This window comes from Physella acuta, unplaced genomic scaffold (assembly GCF_028476545.2).
Source record: "Physella acuta isolate Inbredline_101_S28 unplaced genomic scaffold, ASM2847654v3 ptg001130l, whole genome shotgun sequence".
NCBI classification, from domain to species: Eukaryota; Metazoa; Mollusca; class Gastropoda; family Physidae; genus Physella; species Physella acuta.
In genome coordinates, this window is record NW_026732647.1 from 95,001 (window position 1) to 105,229 (window position 10,229).

Below are 10,229 nucleotides of genomic sequence, written 5' to 3' on the forward strand. Positions count from 1 at the left end.
TGAAATGACCCTATGTTTTCCCCATAAAATACAAAGATTATATAGGGAAATACAACTGGTCAGTTTTGACCCCTTTACGAAGTTTTCCCAGATATGCCGAGTTTTTTGTGACACCCCCAGGCATTCTCCTACCACCTCACAAAATTTCAAGGGGGGTCCTCGGAGGAAATTTTTTTTCGTAATATAGCTCATATAATGAGAATTTCACTCGCGGTCACTTTTTAGCCCTCGTCGAGTGCTTTGAGTCAAACTGACAGTTTTTCCTAAAGGTCAAGCCATTGACCTAAACGTATGCAAAAAATTAGCCAGATGTAAAGAAGCTAAGTGCCCTAAAGTCTGCGTTGAAATGACCCTATGTTTTCTCCATAAAATACAAAGATTATACAGGGAAATACAACTGGTCAGTTTTGACCCCTTTACGAAGTTTTCCCAGATATGCCGAGTTTTTTCTGACACCCCCAGGCATTCTCCTACCACCTCACAAAATTTCAAGGGGGGTCGTCGGAGGAAATTTTTTTTCGTAATATAGCTCATATAATGAGAATTTCACTCGCGGTCACTTTTTAGCCCTCGTCGAGGGCTTTGAGTCAAACCGACAGTTTTCCCTAAAGGTCAAGCCATTGACCTAAACGTATGCAAAACATTAGCCAGATATACCGAGTTTAAGTACCCTAAAGTCTGCGTTGAAATGACCCTCTGTTTTTCCCATAAAATACAAAGATTATATAGGGAAATACAACTGGTCAGTTTTGACCCCTTTACGAAGTTTTCCCAGATATGCCGAGTTTTTTGTGACACCCCAAGGCGTTCTCCTACCACCTCACAAAATTTCTAGGGGGGTCGTCGGAGGAATTTTTTTTTCGTAATATAGCCCATATAAGGCGCCGGTCAGTCGAGGTCAGTTTTGACCCCTTCTCCGTAGACTTTTCGGCCAACCGTCACCGGCCTTCGTGTTCTATCGCCCGAAGGCACCATCGTGCCAAATTTGACGCGCCTGCGGCGCCGGGAAGTGCCCTATTGGGCACCTGACCACTTTGCTTTATATATATAGATAGACCTTGTCATGGCGTAGATAGATCTAGGTAGAATTAGACTAGCCTAGTAGAGGTTACTAAGGACTCGTATTGACTGTAGGCGATTTGGTTCGAGGGTATGTGTACTTGTTTTATTTGTTGAATAGAATATGTGTAGTGTGAGTGTGACGCGATAATGTTAGCGATGAGGTAGGACACAAGACTAAGAGACAGATGGGGATTTGACAGAGTAGGGGTTTTTTGTCCAAGGGTTTATGACGGGACACCGAAAAAGGACGTGGTTAAATATTTTGTGGTAAAGATCTAGTAATTAGTGATTGATATTTATTTAATGATAGGACTTGTTGGTATTATTATTGTCGTCGGAAATAAGAGTGTTCTCGTCCTTATAACATGTTTATTGTTGGAGTATTAGTGTTATAACTGAGTCCACCCCTACCTCGTCCCACCGCTAGCTGGTATCTACCCCCCCCCCTCCCGCTCACACCTGAACTGGGACAGCGTGTTACCGCCCCTCCCCACCTCCTCCCGTCCCTCACCTGAACTGGGACACAATGCATCACCGTAGCTATGTGCAGGTTAGGGCGCCCGACCCTCTCCTTCGTTGGACTGCCAGGGTCAGGCAGGGTTTAAGGAACCTGAGGGTGAAGCTTGGGCCAGGAGAATAAAATAGGAGTTGAACTTTAGGCTTGCTAGCATGTAGTCGTGTTTTGTTTTTGTAAAGTGTGCTAGGGCTGGCCACTATTAATGTTCAACATTATTTCCTGTTTATTGAAGACTAAAGTAGTACCCATTAAAGTTGCCTAGCTGAAATTGTGTTAGCATTTTACTTGAACCTCTCACTGCAGTCATCACCACCATCATATACCAACCATACTGACACGTTTCATAACAATTAGTATAGAACTAATTCATCACTTTGATAAATAAAATTAGTACTTAATCAAAGGTAAATAAATGTTGCTTTTAATTGTTTAAGTCATCTTGAACAATAATAAAGTTTAAAATCTTATTCGACACCCTACCTAATTCTATTGCGTCATCTATGAGTTCCCAGATATCCACCCAGATATTAAATCTGACCATTATGTTTTTCTTAAACAGCGCTCAAAAGTGTGGATAAAGTGCGTCTTCATCAGGACGACTTCGGTATATATATATATATATATATATATATATATATATATATATATATATATATATATATATATATATATATATATGGGCATACATATATCATCAAGACTATGACATTTATTCAGTAATTTTATCTCATGTTATATTTGCCTCTATGGAGCAAATATATAATGAGTACGGAACAAATCCCACAATATGTCAAATGTAAGCTTGTTTTTTGCATGCAATTCTCAGATACAAGTACTGACGCCGTACCTTGTGTATAGAAGATTGAGTTAAATCCTTTGTACTGATTAGATCTAGTTGTTCTAAAAACTATGTGCATGTAGTTTGATGTAGAAACGATAAGATCTGGTGCACTCTTGCCACACAATGTGGGGTAAGCGGGAGATGAGGTGCTATTTCCGTCATAAACTTGTAAGTTGTTGTTTAAACATTGCGGCAATGCGCCCTCCAGCTCAATCGTATGAATGCTGTTGTAAACAAAGTAAAAGACGTTAGTATACATTTGTTGTAAAAAAAAAGTAAAAGATACAAATTTGTGAAAGTAAAAGACGATAATATAGTCCTACATTTTTTTTTAAATTGCAAAAGACGATAGCATACATTTGTTGTGAAAATAGTTAAAGAAGTTAGTATATAATTGGTTTTAAAAAGTCAAAGACGATAGTATACATTTGTTATAGTAAAAAAGAGTAAAAGATGATAGTAGGCCTTTACATTTGTTGTAAAAAAATAAAAGACGATAATATATTAATAAACATTTGCTAAACAAAAAAAAATATAGTAAAATACAATATTATACATGTGTTGTAAAAATGTAAAAGACGATAGTATACTTTTATCTAAATCCAGTTTGGGGGGAGGGGTGATGGAGGTTGTTTGATGGTAGTGCTTAAACGGCTATACCGAATGTCCCGACCTCGAAGCCCTGGCACGGATCTATATAACATACCTAAGTCAACCAGCTCTGGTAGGTATCTAACCAAGCCTACTGGAAATAGTGCTGACCAACTCCCTCCCAACTACTCTCCGCCCCCCTAACCGGAAACATATACCATTCAAGAAGATGAACCTTTTAACATCTGCCCCATCTGCCTTATGCACGAAATGAAAAATAAAATGACTATATTTTTTTCCTGAAAATGTTTTCAGTATAAGTGTGTGACCTACTTAGGTCTAGTAATGTTTTATTTTTAGTTTGACATTTGTTATAATACCATATATGGTCTGTGGTGCAATGACCGGTTTTTTCCGCTGTCTTACTAAGAGAGTCTTAGACTCAGAAATTTTCCATCAAGAGATGATTGATTGATTCAGACCAGATGACCACCCCAACCAATGGCCTTATGATTTGAAGGTGACCTTCCATGTTGCTTAAGTCTATAAATAGACTGCCCACAGGTGTCCCGAGGCAGTTGATTGATCAGACGTCGTTGAAGAGACATAAGCCCTGTGTGTTGCCGCGTAGTACTAAGTTGTTTAAGTAGCATATTATTATATTACTTGTGGTTAAGTAATTCTTTATGCTTATAGCAGTGTTGTGTATACTGTGGTGATTTTTCTGAAGTGTTAAAAGCTGTGATAGTGTATCATATTATTATTTCCCACACATTGTAAGTTGGGTTTTGTTCATTCTGTAAATCTATTTTATTCCTGTATAAATCTAGTGTTCTGCCACGATTTTGTACACTCATTACAAGTTATATGCAGATTAAAGGTATTGTTGGCATCAGTAGTTTCTCTAGTGTTTCCCCTAGACATCAATTACGAGTTCTAGCGAACTAGTGTGTTAACTTTCTTTTATTTAGGCTTGACGCCATCTGTGTGTAATCAGTTAAACGAATCCGGGAGCGTTCGCCATCTATCTGGCTGATAGATTGGTGTCCGTTACAAGTGGTCCACTTTCAAAACCTGCTAACTCACTTCTGATTGATTTTACATTTCACTGTGGTTAAATATTATTCGGATTATATATATATATATATATATATATATATATATATATATATATATATATATATAGAGAGAGAGAGAGAGAGAGAGAGAGAGAGAGACTGGGTGGGAAATTCATCAGAATAAGTCTAACAAGGTAGGCTGGGCTCATTAAAATATAGTCACTACATACATTTTTAAAAAACATCCAGTTTAGAATTAGCTTAAACAATTCATGGGTAACAAGGTTGTACATTGAAATGATAAGCCAATACGAAGATATATTGGATTAGAGGCAGTCTGCTGAAATACAATATGTAAACATTTTAAAGTATAACAGTACTTGAAGACAATGATGTCCCCCGGCGGAGCTACGATGGTCCACGTGCAGTTGATTGTAGTAGCATTGGAGGGGTAACCTGGACTGGTTATAGTTCCTGATGAAGCGTTCACTGTTCTATGGCAATCTTAAAAATACCGATACAGTTGACAACGCAAACAAAGACATTCACATGTTATTAATCGCATGTATTTACCTACAACTAAATTTAAAATAAATCAATACCGTGTCTTTAATAACATAAAAACTTGATAATCAAAGTAAAAAAAAACTAGCCTATTTTTTGTAGCTTACTTTTTAGTGTTTCTTCTTCGTTCTTAAATTTAGTGTTGGAAGGGATCCCCTCCAGCACATTTAGGTATACGTGTCAACTGGTTATGCCCAATTTATGCCATTGACTTCGAGTTTAGCCTGCTTTTTCTTTTTGGATTTGCTTCCTTAGCCGTTTATCAAACCAAGAACAAACTACAAGGCAGCAGTTGTTTGGTTTTTGAGTTGTCTCTTCTAAAAGAGTGGTTTTCCCCAGCTAACGAGCCTCATCTGCCCGATGGTTCAAACTCGAGTCTTTTAGGAGTCATGAGCTTAACCGACTCGATCACGCCGACCCCTACATATTTCAATTAAAAAGAATAATTATGTTCTGAACTGACCGGGTACACATGCGACCACACAGCTGGTGTATGTTGTCCCTTCGCTACACGCACATTGGGAATTAGTGCAAATTCCCGTGACACATTGGGTGCCATTAACACAGGATTGGTGTAGATTGTACAAATCAACAGGTTTCTTGTTGCAAATGGGAGATGTAGGTTCAACTTTGACCTAGTAAACCAATACTCTATGTAATACACATTTTACATTTATTTTTAGAACATTAATAACGGCACAAGTTACGTTTTTTATAAACCAATCTTGTTTACTTGATTTTCTCGTTTTAAATTCTCTTAAATGGATTGTATATTCAATGTTTGTTTACTTATTCCAACGTTTATGTTAAATAGCAACATTTTTGTTTGATTAACATGTTTGCTCACTAATCACATTTGACAGAACAATGACAGCGGGCGTCAAATCCTATCACAAACTCCAATGGTTTATATATGAAGAAAAACAATTACCCTTTCAAAACTGGTGGGTTTAGGCAGATACACCAGAGATTACCTGTTTTTTTACTATTGCTAATGCTGGGATAATATGGTCAGCACTATGCCCAGATGTCTTGACGTTCCAGAAAGTGAGTCAGGTATTTAATAGGGCTGAATGGATTAACGGATATGCTATTGACTAGAAACCGTGATCCGACCTCGAGACTTGTAATATTTGAGTATGTTAAACGTATGCAATACTTACTACTAACAAGAACAACATTAGACAGAAACCCACACTTTCGGCCTTCATTTTGATCACAACTTCATCAGATTGAATCACGACTTCATAACAATAAATCACGACTTTATCAGATTGAATCACGACTTCATAACATTAAATTACGACTTTATCAGATTGAATCACGACTTCATAACATTAAATCATGACTTCATCAGATTAAATCACGATTTCATAACATTAAATCACGACTTCACCACATCAAATGACGACTTAATCAGATTAAATCACGACTTCATAACATTAAATCACGACTTCACCACATCAAATAATAAGGATGATCTTTATTAAAGCTTCCTTTTACCCCTTTTTATCTGGAGTTCTGCTTTACGTTATCAAACACATTACGTCACAAGGAAGTAAAAATATTGCATATCATGTTTGCAACAAGAGGACTGATCTTAGTGAAGATATCATGGCTTGCACAGTTAAACATTAAACATTTCGCATGTAATTCGATTAGTTTGTAATCTGGTATTGTGATGGTAGTCACACGATAATGTTTTGACTATAAAAATGCAAAGATTTTGTATGTGAATATAACATGATGTACATGTTTGTGTTTTCAGCCTTTATAATTATTTACAACATTTATTTCAAACATTTTCACCAACCAATTTAAAATTTGACTCTTAACATATTTTCTCATGAATCAAATTCTTTTTTTTTTAAAAATCATAAATAGTGGGTTCAATTGTCGCAATTTTTCAAACGATTTTTACCACAATTCCCCCCCCCCTCCCCACTTTTACAAATAACAAACGGATCTCTAACTTAAAAGAACTCTAAATAACTGTCCTTTACCTCCAATAAAAAATAATTTATAAATGCAGTTTTCTTTTTCTAAATATCGATTACTGAATTTAATTTAAGACGTTGCTAGTTCTCTAATGCATGTACTACTTATACGAAGTTAAATCAAATATATAAAGTTCAATTATGTATGTTACTAAACACACATGTAATGGTCTTTTACAGATAGTATTTTCACAGAGGCCAGTGCAGGGCCTGGCCGGGACGGCTAGTAACTGCTAAAATTCTATTTCAGGCAATACCTCTTTTTTTGGAGCCTCAAGTAGATCCCGAAGCTACAAAATCCCACTAACTGGCTTTGACATTACTTTTAAATGCTTTTAAATTGTCTTATCACACTTTCTGACACCCCCCTCCCCTTCCCCTCGTTACAGAACGTCACCATCATTCGATTCTTCCCTCACCCTTAAGAATTTGACATTGTTTAAGAATGACTCTTAAAGCATTTCTACCAAACAACCTGCATTTCCATATATTCTTTCAAAATAAAAAAAATATATATAATTTGATAATTCAAACGTTAAAATGGTTTCATAACCAACGTAGGAAACTAGCAATTATTAGGTGCATCAGAGTGAATAGGTTGCAATATTAGGTGTACGAGTGTGGACGATGTTTTATTCATAAACAAGCTAGGGGTGTGGGTATCATAAATATAATCTACATACAGCATCTATTTAAATGTGTTTAATTAAATATTTACAACTATTAAGTAAATATGAAACTGGTGGGGTTCGGTACCTCCAAAGGGGCTAATAACCGCTGCAATCACGTGACTTCAGGGCAGACAATCGCAAAGCTAGCTGATATCTCAAGGCGTATTTTAACTTTGTACTGGCCTCGTATCCTTTGGGAGCCAACTTAGATACTAGGTTAGAACCATTCGGTCCTCATATGCTGTGCTATTCACGCCACATAGAAAAGTGGTTCTTAATCAACAAGGAAGTACTAAACCCCACCATCTTTATATAAGAACTCACCGAACCTTATTAATAGTTCTACTGTCCGTACTGAAGCAATCAATTGTCAATCAATTAACTCCGATGTGTTTTGACCTGCTCCGAACCTCTTATTCTAACCCAGATTAAGAACTACTGCTTTATTGTCAAAATAAAATTTAAAGTTTATGATATAAGGCAGTGATTGGGGAGGGGGGGGGGGGGGCGAGTGGTTATCCCAATAATTAAACAGTTCAGTACTGCGCATAGGAGAAATGACGCCACGTTAGAAAGACAATTTCCAGTTTTGCGAGCCTCAGCAACATTCTTTTCTGATGTGCTTCTCCACGTCTTCTTGTGAGTTCGTTATTTTGTTTTTTCTTGAAGGCAACGGATTAGAAAAGGGATTTTTTAACTTTAGTGAACTGTTTTTATTCTATTTTAGTAGTGTAACCTCTTTTATAATTCTAGTAAAATACAGACCAAATAGGTGAATTTTTTTCCCACCCGTCTGGTTTGGTTAATGTTTAATTTGCGTCCAGTCTAATTTGCTATTATAGAAAGTTCAATTCTATATGTGGCGGGCGGATCCTTGACAACAAAGAAATATGGGAGTCGTCCATAAATGACGTCACATTCGTATGGGGAGGGGGGCTCTGTAATTTTGTGATGGTGTGTGATGAAGGGGAGGGAGGGTTCAGATGGTGTGACGTCACACTTTTGCATTATAAAAAAAGCAATGTTAGAAAACGAATTTAGACGTTTTTCGCGTTTTAGAAAAATGTTTTAATAAATTGTAATATGAAGTGATTAAAATACTCTATTTTAACAACGTTCGGACAAGATTTTAGAAAAATATCGATGTTTTAAAAAGAAATTCAACTGCAATTTTGAGTGGGTTTGTTGGATGAGTGTGACGTCATTTTAGGGGGGGGGGTCTGGCTTTTTGTGACGATGTGTGACAGAGGGGAGGAGGGAGGAAGTAAAAAGCGTCAAAAAAGCGTGACGTCAGTTATGGATGACCCCTATAATATATTAATCTATTGTTATCGTCGTAGTGTTATACGTTTAAATACTTATCGTCTAAATTCATGATTTAAAAACATTAATATTGAATGTGTTGTAAAACAATTTTATTTTTCAAACTTATAGTGATAAGTATCGGCATGTCCATCAAACAAAATTTAAAAAAAAAAAATGTATTACCTTTCGCAAAAATTCTAATTGTGTCTGAAAATTATTAACCTTTAGTACTTTAGCACTCATTACGTCCCTTGGGCATAAAAATACTTACATAATTAGCGTGGATTGATCAAGTGCAATGCTGCGTAGATCTTTTTAAAACACCGCCTTTTATTTATTTAATACAATGAACATACTGTTTAATACGTATTTAAAAAAAATCAATAACAGTTAATTAAGAAGCCTTCTCTTAAATGTCCTCTATGTTTATTTTTTTCCGTTTGCGGATAAGCTTGGCTATTATATTTATTCACTAAATTGAAAAAGGCGACAGGGTTCGATTTGGCGCCCTTTGCTATCCTGTTAACGCTATGGTGTATAATTTCGTTTTAAACAGTGCGATAGACTATGGGAGATCCGGACAAAAAGACAAGACAAAAGGCCGACAAGTTTTATAAAACAACAAACTACAATTACAGACATGATTAATATCTAAAATATGTAATTATATACGATTATTTAAGTTTCTAATAAATTTTATCTTAGGTACATACAATAGGATAAAATAATACACACAATGTAACCAATTATTTGTTGACGATATATTGGTCCATATATAGGGAAATCACAAGGGCAAGTTTACACACACACAAACAATAACTTACCAATTTTGGCACGCTTGTATCATAATCACAACAGGATTAATAAATCCAACGAATATAGTATACACTTTTTTTCACGCATTTCGTAATGGACGAAACTAAAATAGAATTTAAAGTTTGTCGCTATTTAACATGTAGTCCAGTCAAGGCACGTGATCGTGATTCTGCATTCGATTTCTTTGATTTCTTTGCGTAATATGGTCGTAACGCCACCAATCTCCAGTCGCATGGACCCAATTGTCCACCTTATAAAGATCGCAACTAACATTGTCTCTTCCACCTTGTTGCATGTGGGCGATAATGCCGGCAGCTTTTGACTTTTTTGATTATTTCACCCTTTGACATAGAAGGAGCTATGAAAGACAGCAGTGACAGCATTTCGCAATATTAAGGTGTTGATCCTTTGTGTTTAAGACACTACCGTAATCTCCAGTCGCTTGGCACGATGGTTCACCTTATAAGGATAGCAACTAGCACCGTCTCTACTCTTGAACGTTTCACCTTATTTCATGCCTTATTTCGATGGTTGCCAAGATAGAAGCTATGCAGTAGCACATATTTTGCGATATTATTATTTTTTATGCTTGTCGGCCTTATGGTTTGTCGGCCTTATGGACTGTCGGCCTTTTGGCTGTCGGCCTTATGTCCTGTCAGCCTTTTGTCCATGTCGGCTTTTTGTCCGTGTCGGCCTTTTGTCTTGTCGGCCTTTTGGATGTCGGCCTTTTGTCCTACACCCAGACTATGGATAAGAAAGATTACTATAGTCTTGAGGTGAATCGAATCCGGGCATCCTCAAGCGCTC